At 42.2% G+C, this 14372-nt stretch overlaps 1 protein-coding gene and 1 long non-coding RNA gene across 2 annotated transcripts in view; one reads left to right on the top strand and one right to left on the bottom strand.

Moving 5' to 3' along the window:
* LOC307023221 overlaps positions 1-13334 on the bottom strand; it is a 60556-nt gene extending 47222 nt beyond the window's left edge. Inside the window, exon 1 of the long non-coding RNA XR_013803640.1 lies at positions 4591-13334. This is a non-coding gene — a long non-coding RNA (uncharacterized lncRNA). The remainder of the gene's footprint in view (positions 1-4590) is intronic.
* The window catches only part of LOC307023219 (uncharacterized protein), a 241693-nt gene that overhangs the window by 65210 nt on the left and 162111 nt on the right, over positions 1-14372 (top strand). The gene's annotated exons all lie outside the window — the stretch shown is intronic.

The raw sequence follows: 14372 nt of genomic DNA, 5'->3' as shown, positions 1-14372 counted from the left end.
CAGGGGCCCCAAATTTTGCACGCGGGTTCCACACAAGTTAAGCAACACAATCTCAAAGTCTCGGAGCGCCACGCACATCTTTTCAATTTTTTTCATTTTCTCCCCCTCCCACACAACAAGCCTGTCAGATTCTAAGCTCCAGACAGGATTTTGTGAGAAAGTTACCATTTTTTTTGAAAAAACAATTCTGGGTGGGTTACAGTCTCCATACTTCATATTCCTATTTTGGACCCTATTTAGAAGCCCCTGGTGAAAAAATGATCTCTTTAACCTTTTCCAAAGTCATTTAAAAAGTCCTAAAGCAGTTTCATCTCAAAACGCCTTAACGGAAGGTTTTGTTACATTTTAAGCCGTTACCTTTGACATTTAGTTGCAAAAGAGGTCCCAATCTGCATGGATATTCCGAGCCCGTTCCAACGGGACCAAGCTCCAAGCTCTCGGACCCTCCTTTGTGCCCTATAGGTCACAGTAGGCCATTAAAACGAAAACGCCTTAACGGAAGGTTTTGTTACATTTTAAGACGTTACCTTTGACATTTAGTTGCACAAGAGGCATCAATCTGCATGGAATTTCCGAGCCGGTTCCAACGACACCAAGCTCAAAGCCGTCGGACCTTCCTAAGTGGCGTATACAGTGCGTCTACCATCCACAGTTGACCTTTGACCCTTGGAGCTTTGTTACATTTTAAGCCGTTAACTTTGACATTTAGTTGAAAAAGAGGCACCAATTTGCATGTAATTTCCGAGCCCGTTCTAACGAGACCAAGCTCCAAGCTCTCGGACATTCCTTTGTGCCATAAAGGTCACCGTAAGGCATCAAAACGTGACCTCTGACCTCAGTTTTGACCTTGTTGAAGGTCGCAGGGGCCCCAAATGTTGCAAGCGGGTTCCACACAAGTTAAGCAACAATCTCTCAAAGTCTCGAAGCGCCACGCACCTTTTTTCAATTTTTTTCATTTTCTCCCCCTCCCCCAACACAAGCCTGTCAGATTCTAGGCTCCAGACAGCATTATGTGAGAAAGTTTGACCTTTGATTGAAAAAATAATTCTGGGTGGGTTACAGTTTCCATACTTCAGATTCCTGATCTGGGCCCTATTTATAGGCCCCCCGTGAAAAAAATTTCTCTTTAGCCCTTTCAAAAGTCATGCAACACAGCAGCTTTTCAAAAGGCCTTAACCGAAGGTTTTGTTACATTTTAAGCCATAACCTTTGACATTTAGTTAAACCAGAGGCATCAATCTGCATGTGCTTTCCGAGACGGTTTCAACGACATCAAGCTCAAAGCGGTCGGACCTTCCTTTGTGCCGTAAAGGGCACCGTACGGCATCAAAATGTGACCTCTGACCTCAGTTTTGACCTTGTTGAAGGTTGCAGGGGCCCCAAATTTTGCAAGCGGGTCCCACACAAGTTAAGCAACAATCTCTCAAAGTCTCGGAGCGCCACGCCCATTTTTTCAATTTCTTTCAATTTTTTTCATTTTTTCCCCCTCCCCCACCACAAGCCTGTCAGATTCTAAGCTCCAGACAGGATTTTGTGAGAAAGTTGCCATTTAAAAAAAAAAAGAATTCTGTGTGGGTTACTTCAGATTCCTGTTCTGGGCCCTATTTAGAAGCCCCTGGTGAAAAAATGATCTCTTTAACCTTTTCCAAATTCATTTAAAAAGTCCTGAAGCAGTTTCATCTCAAAACGCCTTAAGGGAAGGTTTTGTTACATTTTAAGCCGTTAACTTTGACATTTAGTTGGAAAAGAGGCACCAATCTGCATGGAATTTCCGAGCCCGTTCCAACGAGACCAAGCTCCAAGCTCTCGGACCCTCCTTTGTGCCCTAAAGGTCACAGTAGGGCATTAAAACGAAAACGCCTTAACGGAAGGTTTTGTTACATTTTAAGCCGTTACGTTTGAAATTTAGTTGGAAAAGAGGCACCAATCTGCATGGAATTTCCGAGCCCGTTCCAACGAGACCAAGCTCCAAGCTCTCGGACCCTCCTTTGGGCCCTAAAGGTCACAGTAGGGCATTAAAACGAAAACGCCTTAAGGGAAGGTTTTGTTACATTTTAAGACGTTACCTTTGACATTTAGTTTCACAAGAGGCATCAATCTGCATGGAATTTCCAAGCCGGTTCCAACGACACCAAGCTCAAAGCCCTCGGACATTCCTTTGTGCCATAAAGGTCACCGTACGGCATCAAAACGTGACCTCTGACCTCAGTTTTGACCTTGTTGAAGGTCGCAGGGGCCCCAAATTTTGCACGCGGGTTCCACACAAGTTAAGTAACACACTATCAAAGTCTCGGAGCGCCATGCACATTTAAAAAAAAAAATGTAGGAATGGGCTCTCATATTGATTTGTGGGACCACCCCATGAGTACAAGTACATCAATATAAATATGCTCTAATGGGCCCCCATATTGACTTGTGGGACCTCCCCATGGACCCTCATATCGATTTGTGGGACCACCCCATGAGTACAAGTACATCAATATAAATATGCTCTAATGGGCCCCCATATTGACTTGTGGGACCTCCCCATGGACCCTCATATCGATTTGTGGGACCACCCCATGAGTACAAGTACATCAATATAAATATGCTCTAATGGGCCCCCATATTGACTTGTGGGACCTCCCCATGGGCCCTCATATTGATTTGTGGGACCACCCCATGAGTACAAGTACATCAATATAAATATGCTCTAATGGGTCCCCATATTGATTTGTGGGACACCCCTCACACCCCCCCCCCCCCCCCCCCCACCCCCCCACGAGTACAAGTACACACTGAGTGAATATCGGTTTTACTGTGTAATATGTGGTAATCGGGCCACCATATTGCTTTATGGGAGTGTACAAGTACACACACATATGCCCGTGTGGGCCCCTATATTGCTTAGGGGGATAAGTACAAGTACCCGCATGGCTCTCTAGCACCACCTATGCTCGAATGCACGCATCGGTCATTGGCGGTCCGCATATAGTATAGTATGCTGCCGGTGGACCGCATAAACGCCTGGTAATCCCACCGCCAGCATATGGTGACCCACGCCCCCAACAAATGAATGGGGAGAAAGTCCAGAATAGGACATATGCACTTACCTATCGAGGAGCGGATCACAGCTGTTTGTCTGACTGAACAATATTCTGTCTGTAACACTACCGCGCCTTTTTTAATTAAAGTACCCAATTGAACTTTCCAGTGTTGCAAACACAGGTATGGTGAAAAAAGAGAGAACTATTCGAAGCAGGAAAAAAGCAGCGTAATATACCATCTGACAAAGGCCTGTGCTATAATGCTTCAATTAACTGGCTATTCTTTATAATATACTCAGATCAATAGGAGACAGAGATGTTAAGTTATTATTTACAGCAGGGGTGGGGAACCTTTTTCCTTTCAATTTTACAACATCCTCCGAGGGCCGTACAAATGATTGAACTCAACCTCTGCTTAAAAAAACTAAAATCACACGGTGTGGCATGACCACCAAAACAGAAAGATATGGACACAAGATGTGTGCAAATGTATTTAGTATCCATGTGAACATGATTTAAGTGGGGGGGACCTAACCTCCTCTAGGGGGGTCTTGGGGCATGCTCCCCCGGGAAGATTTTTTTTTAAATATTGAAGTTAAAAGCATCAATATGGTGCACTTTGAGAGCAACATGGGGAGATCTATGGGTACACCTTTGAACAACCATTTGAAACAGAACTGTAAGCAGATTTTTCTTTTTGGATATTTTACAAATCACTCTCCTTTTAAACTCTATTCTTGTTATTTTTTAACAACTTTTTTGTTACTGTCATATAGTATTTTATACCTTTTTTTCATTTAGTCTCTAATGTCTCATTAATAATCATAATGATCAGATCAAGGTGTGCCTTAACCTCACTGAGGTTATTTTAGCATAGCTAGCTAACCAGATGCTAATAACAACAGATCACCACTGTGCTTACAACTAAAGACACAGCCACGCAAACACTGCGGTATGTGTACGGCTCCTTATGGGTACTGCAATATTTGAAGGGCTGGAGCGGCATTCCGGTGCTCTCCGTAAGCAGTCTAGTCTACACTCCTTTCAGACGAGACATAACCACGTGAAGACACGTTACGCTCGTGTTGTGTTCAAGGAACCTGTCCTTGGCCAGGAAAAACAGGCACTCGCTTGTTTAATTATTTTGCGATCTAGATTTCTTCTTCTTTTTTGAAGTGGGAAGTTGTCCGTCAGTCGGACGGACTAACTAACGGACGGACGGACGGACCCCCCAAAACGAAAACTCTTCGGTTCTCCACGAATTACACAAGTCACCCAAAGTAGCATTAAAAAAGTGGGAGGCGCCGAAAAGCGACTAATTTGCATCACTGACTTTCACAGAGACTCCATTTAGTCTCCTATTTTAAAGCTTCTCTCCTGGACGGGAGAATAACGAACACAGTTAACACCATCGCCATCATTAATCCATCGCTCGGTGCTTCTCCTGCACTTTTGAGCGCCGTGATGATCTGCTCCGCCCTGATGACGTATTCAGTCACCGTCTCTGTGTTAGCTTTCTTCAGCGCGGTCAATGTTATATACAGGGATGCAATCCGGGGCCTACCTCTGCCGATGTAGTGTTCTCTTAACACTTTTAGACTCTCTCGGCCTTTGTGTCCCGGAATATCAGCCCCAAGCTCGTGTTGTCTAGGAGTGGTGCTAGCTCGCAGTATGCGTCGGCGTTCAGCTTAGTATCCAGGGCTCGCGCGGCCTCCGTTATTTCTCCCGTGAGGCCCGTCAAAATTGTCTTTTTCAGCCCCACTCCGTGCACACAGCACAACATCCGCTCTTCCCAGAGCTCATATTCTTCTGCCCTTCCGTCAAACGTGGGCCACTTGCTTCTGCCTCTGGTTGCCATCTTTTGATTGTAGCTTAGCTTAGCTACCCGTTAGCTTAGCTTTAGTGTCCCGCGGTTTTCCCGCCGCTAAACTAGCCTAAACTTTTCAGCTAACTAGCTATCGTTATTTCGCTCTTCCGTGATCTGGGCCCATAACCTGTTGACAGAGTCACATGTATAGCAATAAACTGGTCATGACGACGAGGTCTTCTTTAGCCTTAACTGGCGTGGTTTATTTTCATATGTGTATTGCACCACTTGACCTGCTCTCCATGAGAGCTAGAGAGATAGAAGGGGAGGGAACAATCCCTTATATCTGATACCTGACGTCAGCTACAATAGCTGCGCCTCCTTACGCCTATAGCGCCCTCTTACTGTGGAACAGTTATAGTGCAGTTACATGCAGACATATTAATACTTACACTTAACACGCATAACAGAGGATTCAGACATTGTACATTCAATACATAACTAAACACGCCTTTTCCCCTCATATTCTCTTTCATGACTTTTCATTTATTGCATTTTAACGCCTGGAATCGTGTTTTCCGCAAAACCTGAAGTCAAGCTTACTGTTGGTATGTCGGAGATCCCCTCCGGAATAGCTTTTCAAAATAAACTTTAACCACAGGCGAAAGCTAACCGGAAGTATTTTCACAATAAAACGGTTATAAAATGACTGTATGTTTAAACTATCTTATATCATTAAATATTTATTTTAATTTCTAACAATCCCTCCTTACAGACCCTTTAGGGTATGTAAATAATACTGAAATCAATGAGTTCTGAACTTTGCAGAGTACATAACTCATATAAAAAACATACAATCAAAATGGAAAGGTTCAATATCCGTCATCAAAAATACAAAGAATACTTTGGTTGGTCTTCCATATAAAAGTTTTCCCTTGTGCATAACTTCTAGTGTTAACATTCAATATCACTTTTCAAAATAGCAGCAATGGCTTAGTATCAGAACATTTCTTACTCCCTCCTTTCGCAGAAATCGTTCTCATACCACATTCAATGTTAAGCACTTGTTTTTTACAAAGTATAAAAGAAACAAACTATTTTAGAATAGCACAAGATAAAAAAGAATACACCATCTCGGAATGGTATAAGGTAATAGAAAATACTCAATTTTAGCATTGCATCTGGTCCTTCATTCAAATGATATCATTTGAAATATCACTGGTTTGGACCTTTAGAAGTATCACATCATTTGGACATTCTTTGAACAATCTCATCATTGAACATCCATATAATTTTAAACAATCTCATCCTTTACATCCATCTCTGTATATGGGGGTGGGTTGTCTTGTTCTGCTAGCATTTGTTAGCTGTTTCCTCATGAGAAATGTACCCTCCCTCTTTTCATACCATTTGGGAACGAGTATTTCTAACTCCTCCTCTTGTTGCTCAGCTGATCTTTTCGCTCTAGGGATAAGTGAAAGTCTCTGAAACACAGCTGGAGTTTTGTTAGTGATGTGGGCATTCTCTATGAGTGAACTAATGGATCCATGTCTTACATGATATTGTACTCCCCATCCAACCAGGAAGGTGCCAGGTGTAATGAGCACAATCAACAATGCTATTCTGCCTCTTATCCCTAGGGGACCCCACAATTGGTTTGGCTTTGTTCTTGACATAATTTCTATTTTATCCATGGTTGTGTCAGTTACAGAATTTAAATGATGAGTACAAAAATAACGTATACCAAAATTGGACTATTTTTCAGGTGTAAAACAAAAAATAGGTTTTCACTTTAGTGTACAATCTATAAAAATCTATAGACAATTTGTCTTTTGAGCTGTTTCTATTGTTATCTTATTTCTATTAATTGTTTTGTTCCAGCTCTGCCAAATCAGTCCTAACTCCCAATAATGTTCTGTAAGTTGCCAGTGAAGGGTGACAATGTGTGAGGTGGTGTCAATTTGCTCCTTTTTCTTTACCTTTAAACCGGAGCGCGTGTGAAGTTTGTTACAACTTCTCACAGTTCCGACCACCGGGGATCAGCTCACTGTCTTTTGTGAACTTTCACCCTAACCCAATCACCTGGCCGAACAGGAGTCTCTTCTGGTGTCTCGTCTGGTATCTCTGTAGCTTTCCTAGCCTGCGTAGACAAAACTTGGATAATATTACTTAGAGTTCTGACATATTCATGCACTTCTATTCGTCTAATCTCTCAAACTGGACCACTCCCTCCTTGGAGAAGGCCCAAGCTTTGGCATACCTTTTGTTGTTATGAGACCTATTGTTAACTACATGTTATTATTTATTAACTACAACGTCACTGAAATCAACATATCTGTATACTCATGACACTCCCTCCTTTGAGCATAACATGCTCAATTAATATTGCAATGATTACCCTATTATGAACAGGACATGTAAAACCCATAACGTTGTATTAAATAAATATAACTTCTCCATGTACCCACAAGGCGTACAAAAATATCGGATGAAGTATGGTTTTCTGATGGTATAAATGCATATTCACTAAAGATCTGCCATTAGCACAAAAAATAGTTTACTTGTTTCAATAATGGCTTTTGTCACAGCATCATCGTTGCTGTGAAAAACAATAACCCTGGTTTCGCTAATGCGTCTCAATAATTCTAGGATTAGAGGATTGGTTGATACTGCTGAACTAACATATGATAAAATAATATTTCTCCAAACTGGAGGGAAAATGCGAACTATTCTCACAGAGAGTGACCTGCATGAAGGGCTGGTGCCTCTCACTTAAAATGAGATATTGCCTTACGCACTACACTATAAATCAGTAAAGTCACTTAAGAATAAATAAATAAAAACTGATTCTTGAAACTGTTGTAAAAACCCTACAACTTCTTCATCCAAGCTCTCAATCAGTGTTATATTATGTAGTTTGCAGCTCATGCCTTAAAAACAGATACTTCAGACAGAGTATAAAATAGTGTTTAAGAAAAAATCTGACTCCATAAATCACATAATTGTTTGATTAAAAACTACACTTCAACTAACAATAAATGAAGTTCCCCTTTAAACACAGCCCCGGTCTTCTGACGGGGTCTATCTAAGTGCTGGCTGGAAAATGTTGGGCCAGTTTCTGTCGCTCCGTCACTGTTCTCCGCTAACAGTCACTCTCTAGTTCTGTTCGGTTCTTGTTGACTTTTTCACTGGTTTGAGACAAGCGACCCTATTGGAACACCTCCCTTTGTAGCCAGACTTCCCCACAGCAGAATCAAGTTTCTGTTTTCAGGTCTCAACAGCCTCATGTCAGGTGTATTGTCGCCCCTTGAACTGCAGTCGGTGTAAACAGGAGGACTTGGTAAAGACACTCTGTCTTGGGCGAGTACTAGGTTTCAGTCTTCATGTTTTGGGTGGAAACCCATCGTCTTGACCTCACTAGCTGTGTGGACCCAATAGTTTCCTGTGTGGGGGAACTACATCACTCGTAATCTCTATCCTTCTCATAATTACAAAAATAGTCTGCTAAATGTTCTACTATGTTTTAATCTTCTACTACTAATCTGTGGATGCTTTATATGTAAATGCAATAAGCTACTCTAATTTTTTTTTAAACATTCAACCTCTCCCTCCTGTTGTGACAGATGCAGGATGGGTTGTAACGGAATACATGTAACAATCAATCAATCAATCAATGTTTATTTATATAGCCCAATATCACAAATGTTACATTTGTCTCAGTGGACTTCACAGTTTGTACAGAATATCAGTATGACAATACGACACCCTCTGTCCTTAGACCCTCACATCGTACAAGGAAAAACTTCCAGAGAAAACCCCACAGTTTAAAGGGAAAAATGGGAGAAACCTCAGGGAGAGCAACAGAGGAGGGATCCCTCTCCCAGGACGGACAGACGTGCAATAGATGCCGTGTGTAAATTGAAAAGATAATACATTTGCAACATAGGTAGTCCAAATGTTTTGAAATGCATGTGTGTATAATAAGAAGATGAATCCACGAGGATATCCATCCAGGACTTATGATCCAGGACCGCAGCCACGACTCAAGATCCAGGACTCGCAATCCATGACACAGGACCGCAGGATCATCCATGACTCCGGATCCCGGCGTATATAGACACCAAAAAGAAAGACATTTGGGGAAGCTGGGTTAATCGAAACATGAGAGTACACAGGTATAGACAGAGAGAAGGAAGAAGTAAGATGTCCCCCGACAAACTAAGCCTATATCAGCAAAACTAGGGGCTGAATCTAATCAGCCCTAACTATAAGCTTTATCAAAAAGGAAGGTCTTAAGCGCACTCTTAAAAACGGATAGGGTGTCTGCCGTCCGAACACAAACTGGAAGCTGATTCCACAAAAGTGGAGCTTGATAAGAAAAGGCTCTGGCTCCCATTGTACTTTTAGAGACTCTAGGAACAACCAACAACCCTGCATTCTTGGAACGCAATGCCCTAGTAGGACAATAGGGTATAATGAGTTCTTTAAGGTAAGATGGCGCCTGCCCATTAAGGGCTTTGTAGGCGAGAAGAAGAATTTTAAATTCTATCCTGTGTTCTATAGGGAGCCAGTGTAAGGCAGCCAGAACAGGAGTAATGTGGTCCCTTTTCCTAACTCTGGTTAGTACACGAGCTGCAGCATTTTGAATCAGCTGAAGCGACTTGACTGACTTCTTGGTACACCCTGATAATAAGGAGTTACAATAATCCAGCCTTGAAGTAACAAATGCATGGACTAGTTTCTCTGCATCGTTTTGAGGCAAGATATGCCTGATTTTTGCAATGTTACGTAGATGGAAGTAGGCGGTCCTTGAAATGGATTTTATGTGGGTGTTAAAGGATAAATCCTGATCAAATATAACACCAAGATTCCTTACAGTCTCACTGGAGGCCAAATTAATGCCATCCATAGTTAATATATCTTTAGATAATTTGTTTCGTAGATTCTTCGGGCCGAGTACAATAACTTCAGTTTTGGTCGTGTTTAACATCAAAAAATTTAAGGTCATCCACGTTTTTAAGTCCTTGAGGCAGTCTTGAATTTTATTTAGATGATTAATTTCATCAGGCTTGATTGATAAATATAGTTGAGTATCATCCGCATAACAATGAAAGTTTACAGAATGATTCCTTATAATATTGCCTAACGGAAGCATATATAGGGTGAACAAAATAGGTCCAAGCACTGAGCCCTGTGGCACTCCATGGCTAACTTTGGTTTGCATGGAAGATTCATCGTTGACACGTACAAACTGAGAGCGTTCAGATAGATAAGACCTAAACCAGCCTAAAGCAGTTCCCTGTATGCCAACTAAGTGCTCTAGTCTTTGCAATAGGATATCATGGTCGATAGTATCAAATGCAGCACTAAGATCGAGCAAGACAAGAATAGAGACAAGTCCCTTGTCAGAGGCTATTAGAATGTCATTTGTGACTTTAACCAGAGCTGTCTCTGTGCTATGTTGTGTTCTAAAGCCAGACTGAAAATCTTCAAATAAATCATAGTTTCTTAAGTAATCACACAGCTGTTTTGCGACTGCTTTCTCAAGAATTTTTGAGAGGAACGGAAGATTAGAAATAGGTCTATAGTTGGCTAAAACCTCTGGATCGAGGTTGTGCTTTTTAAGAAGCGGTTTTATCACTGCTACTTTGAATGATTTTGGAACATAGCCTGATAATAAAGACATATTCATAATATTTAATAAAGAAGTGCTAATTAATGGAAAAACTTCTTTTAACAGCTTAGTTGGAATCGGGTCTAAGATACACGTTGATGGTTTAGAAGAGAGAATCATTGAATTTAATTGTTCAAGGTTTATGGCTGAAAAGCATTCTAGTTTACTATCTAGTGTAATATTATTAGAACTTACGTTTCCGGGAGCTGTTGATAACACTATACTGGTCAAAGGCAAGAGGTCATTGATTTTGTTTCTAAGAGTAACAATTTTATCGTTAAAAAAGCACATAAAATCATTACTACTGAGTGCTATGGGAATAGAAGGCTCAGTCAAGCTGTGGCTCTCTGTCAGCCTGGCTACAGTGCTGAAAAGAAATCTTGCATTATTCTTATTCTCATCTATTAATGAAGAGTAGTATGCTGCTCTCGCTTTACGCAGTGCTTTCTTATATTCATTGAGAGTAATATGCCAAATTAAACGAGATTCTTCAAGTTTAGTGGAACGCCATATCCTTTCAAGTTGTCTCGACTTTTGCTTTATTTTGCGGGTTTCGGCATTATGCCATGGAGCTAATCTATGTTGTTTTATTTTCTTCTTTTTCAAAGGAGCAACAGAGTCTAATTTTATTCGCAGCGCATCTGTAGCACTATCAACAACATGATCAATTTGGGGTGGTGTACATTTTGTATAAGTTTCCTCCCCTACATGCAGACATGCTATCGAGTTAAGTATTGGTGGAATCTCCTCCTTAAATTTGGCTATAGCACTAACAGATAGGTTTCTGCTGCAGGAGCTTTTGGCTAATGCTTTGTAGTCTAGTAACAGTACTTCAAAAGTTACTAAGAAATGGTCGGATAAAGCAGGATTATGCGGTTCGACTAATAGTTGCTCAATTTCAATACCATAAGTCAGAACAAGGTCAAGAGTGTGATTATAGCAGTGGGTTGGTTTATTTACACTCTGACAGAAACCAACAGAATCTAATATAGAGTTAAATGCAACAGTAAGGCTATTTTTATCATCGTCAACATGAATATTAAAGTCACCTACGATAATTACTTTATCTGTTTTAAGTACCAAAGCTGATAAAAACTCAGAGAATTCTGATAAGAATTCTGAATAAGGACCTGGTGCACGGTACACTGTAACAAATAAGATTGGCTGCAAAGTTTTCCAGGTCGGATGCGTAAGACTGAAAATGAGGCTTTCAAAGGAGGTATAATTTAATTTTTGTTTAGTATTGATAAGTAAACTTGAGTCAAAGATTGCTGCAACTCCACCTCCTCGGCCCGTGCCTCGGGCAATATGAGTATTGATATGGCTGGGTGGAGTGGCCTCATTTATGCTGACATATTCTTCATGTCTCAACCAAGTTTCAGTGAGACAGCATATATCAATATTATAATCTGATATTAAATCATTTACCAGTATTGCTTTAGATGCTAGAGATCTTATGTTTAAGAGACCACATTTAATCTTCCTGTTTTGTTGCACTGTAGTAGTTGTTACATTTACTTTTATTAGGTTATTATGTATGACACCTCTATTAGGTTTTACCTTAAATTGTCCTTGGGCAGACACACACACCGTTAATATTGGGTATTTTATTGGGGTCGGGATTCCTATGGATGACTGCCTAGGAGAGAGCGCAGAGAAGCGTGTAAGACTGCGACTCTGCCTCCTGGTCTCAACTCCAGTTTGTCATGGATTAAGTCCACAGAGCCCTGAAATGTTTGCCGAAATGAGATTTGCACCTTCCAAAGTAGGATGAATGCCGTCTCTCTTAATCAGACCAGGTTTTCCCCAGAAGGCTGTCCAATTATTCATGAAGCCCACATTGTTTGCTGGGCACCACCAAGACAACCAGCGCTGAAATGATGACATGCGGCTATACATGTCATCATTGATCAGATTGGGGAGGGGACCAGAGAAGATTACGGTGTCCGACATTGTTTTAGCATAACTACACACCGACGCCACATTAAGTTTGGTGCATTCTGATTGGCGTAAACGAACATCATTACCACCGACGTGAATAACAATCCTACTGTATTTACGTTTATTTTTAGCCAGCAGTCTAAGATGCGCCTCAACGTCGCCCGCTCTGGCCCCCGGAATGCATGTGACTGTGGACGCTTCGGTCTCTAAATTCACGTGTCTCATAATAGAGCTACCAATAACCAGAGTTGGCTTCTCAGCGGGTGTCTCGCTGAGTGGGGAATATCTGTTAGATACGTGAACGGGTTGGTGGGGACCTGCGGGTTTCGCGTTATGCCCCTTCTGAACAGTCACCCATTCTCCCTGCTGCTCGGGAGTTGCCGGGGGACGGCTAAGAGGAGCTACCTTTTGCCGGTCCGCACCGGCTAACATGGGCTTTACTGTAGCTGAGTTATTTTCTAAGATGCGGAGCCGGGCTTCTATGGCTATGATTCCCGCCTCCAACCTAACAACTATACTACATTTAACACATGTATCGGTACCAGTAAAGGAGGTAGGGGAGTAACCAAACATGAGACAGTTAGAGCAGGAAATAGCACCCGAGGGTGGGGAAAGAGCCATGGCTAGCTATCAAGCTAAAGTAGCTACCGTTAGCAAACCCGAAAAGAGTGTAGGCAACTGTGGAGTTACAGTCGCTAAGAGAAGGAGAGTTTGTGAGTGCTTAAGCTGTAGTAACGTGTGATTACAACGTCAGGCAGTTGCCGTGATCAAGAGTTTTAAAACGATCGATTAAGTTAAGATAACAAGCTATCAGCAACAGAACAGGCACACGGGATACCCGGAGATGACAACAACAACAACCGGAAGTTACAACATGCTTACCGCAATAGTGGTCCGATGCTCTTAACTGAGTGTCCCGCGGGGTCCGAAGCGTTTACTTTGAAAAAATTAGAGTGTTCAAAGCAGGCCCGGTCGCCTGAATACCGCAGCTAGGAATAATGGAATTGGACTCCGGTTCTATTTTGTGGGTAACAGCGTTACGTAATCAGAATAAAAAAAACAAGTAACTGTATTCAGCTCGCGTTACATTTGAAAAACGAGTAATCTGATTACAGTTACTTTCATAAACCTGAAGTGAATACATTTTGGATTACTTATTGGAATTATTGGTGAAAAGATTTCCTCACAACATTTAATATTCATTATTAAAGGTACAGCCGAATCATCACAGCGCACAACAACTTTTACCACCGCAGACATGGGAGCCTGCCTGCAGACCTCCACTCTCAGGACAGTTCCGGTGCAGGCTGCACTCTCAGGACACCTCCACTGTCAGTACAGGAAGTGACGATTCTGACGAACACGTTTTTTTTCCCGCCCACCGAAGGACTCGTTTGATGGAAGTTTTCAAATCACAATGGAGACTCATCACGGAGGTGTTGAATCCGCCCACCGTGCACTTTGGGTCGGCCTTGGTCAAGCCCTTTTGACCCCCCCAGCCTGGAGGAATGCAACGGGAGTTGACAGGGGACTCTGCCCGCCTCACGAGTGCCTATTTTCGGAAACTTTTTTTCACTTTGCCCCCTATTTTCCCCGGTTTTATTATTATTATTATTTTTGGCTATTGCACACGATTTCTACCGGGGACATTGCCCGTCATCCATATATTAACGGATTTTGACCATTTGTGTTGCATTTTTCTCCTCTCCTCTCACTGATCTAATGGCAAGCGCGACCCACTGTCGAAGGGCTTCCGCGCCGGCCCGGCCTAGTAACGGTGCTCTGGCGGTCGGTTCCTCCGAACTGCGGGTTCGACTCTGATGGCTGGGAGGGTGTGCTGCGTTGGGGTGGGGGACTTCCCCCACTCTGCGTGTCTCTTCCTTGACGGGTCCCGCAGCGGGGTGGAGGTTCCCAGCTGGAACCT

The sequence above is a fragment of the Notothenia rossii genome, assembly GCF_949606895.1.
Source record: "Notothenia rossii genome assembly, chromosome: 10".
Classification (NCBI taxonomy): Eukaryota; Metazoa; Chordata; class Actinopteri; order Perciformes; family Nototheniidae; genus Notothenia; species Notothenia rossii.
This window is presented reverse-complemented; position numbering and strand designations above follow the sequence as displayed.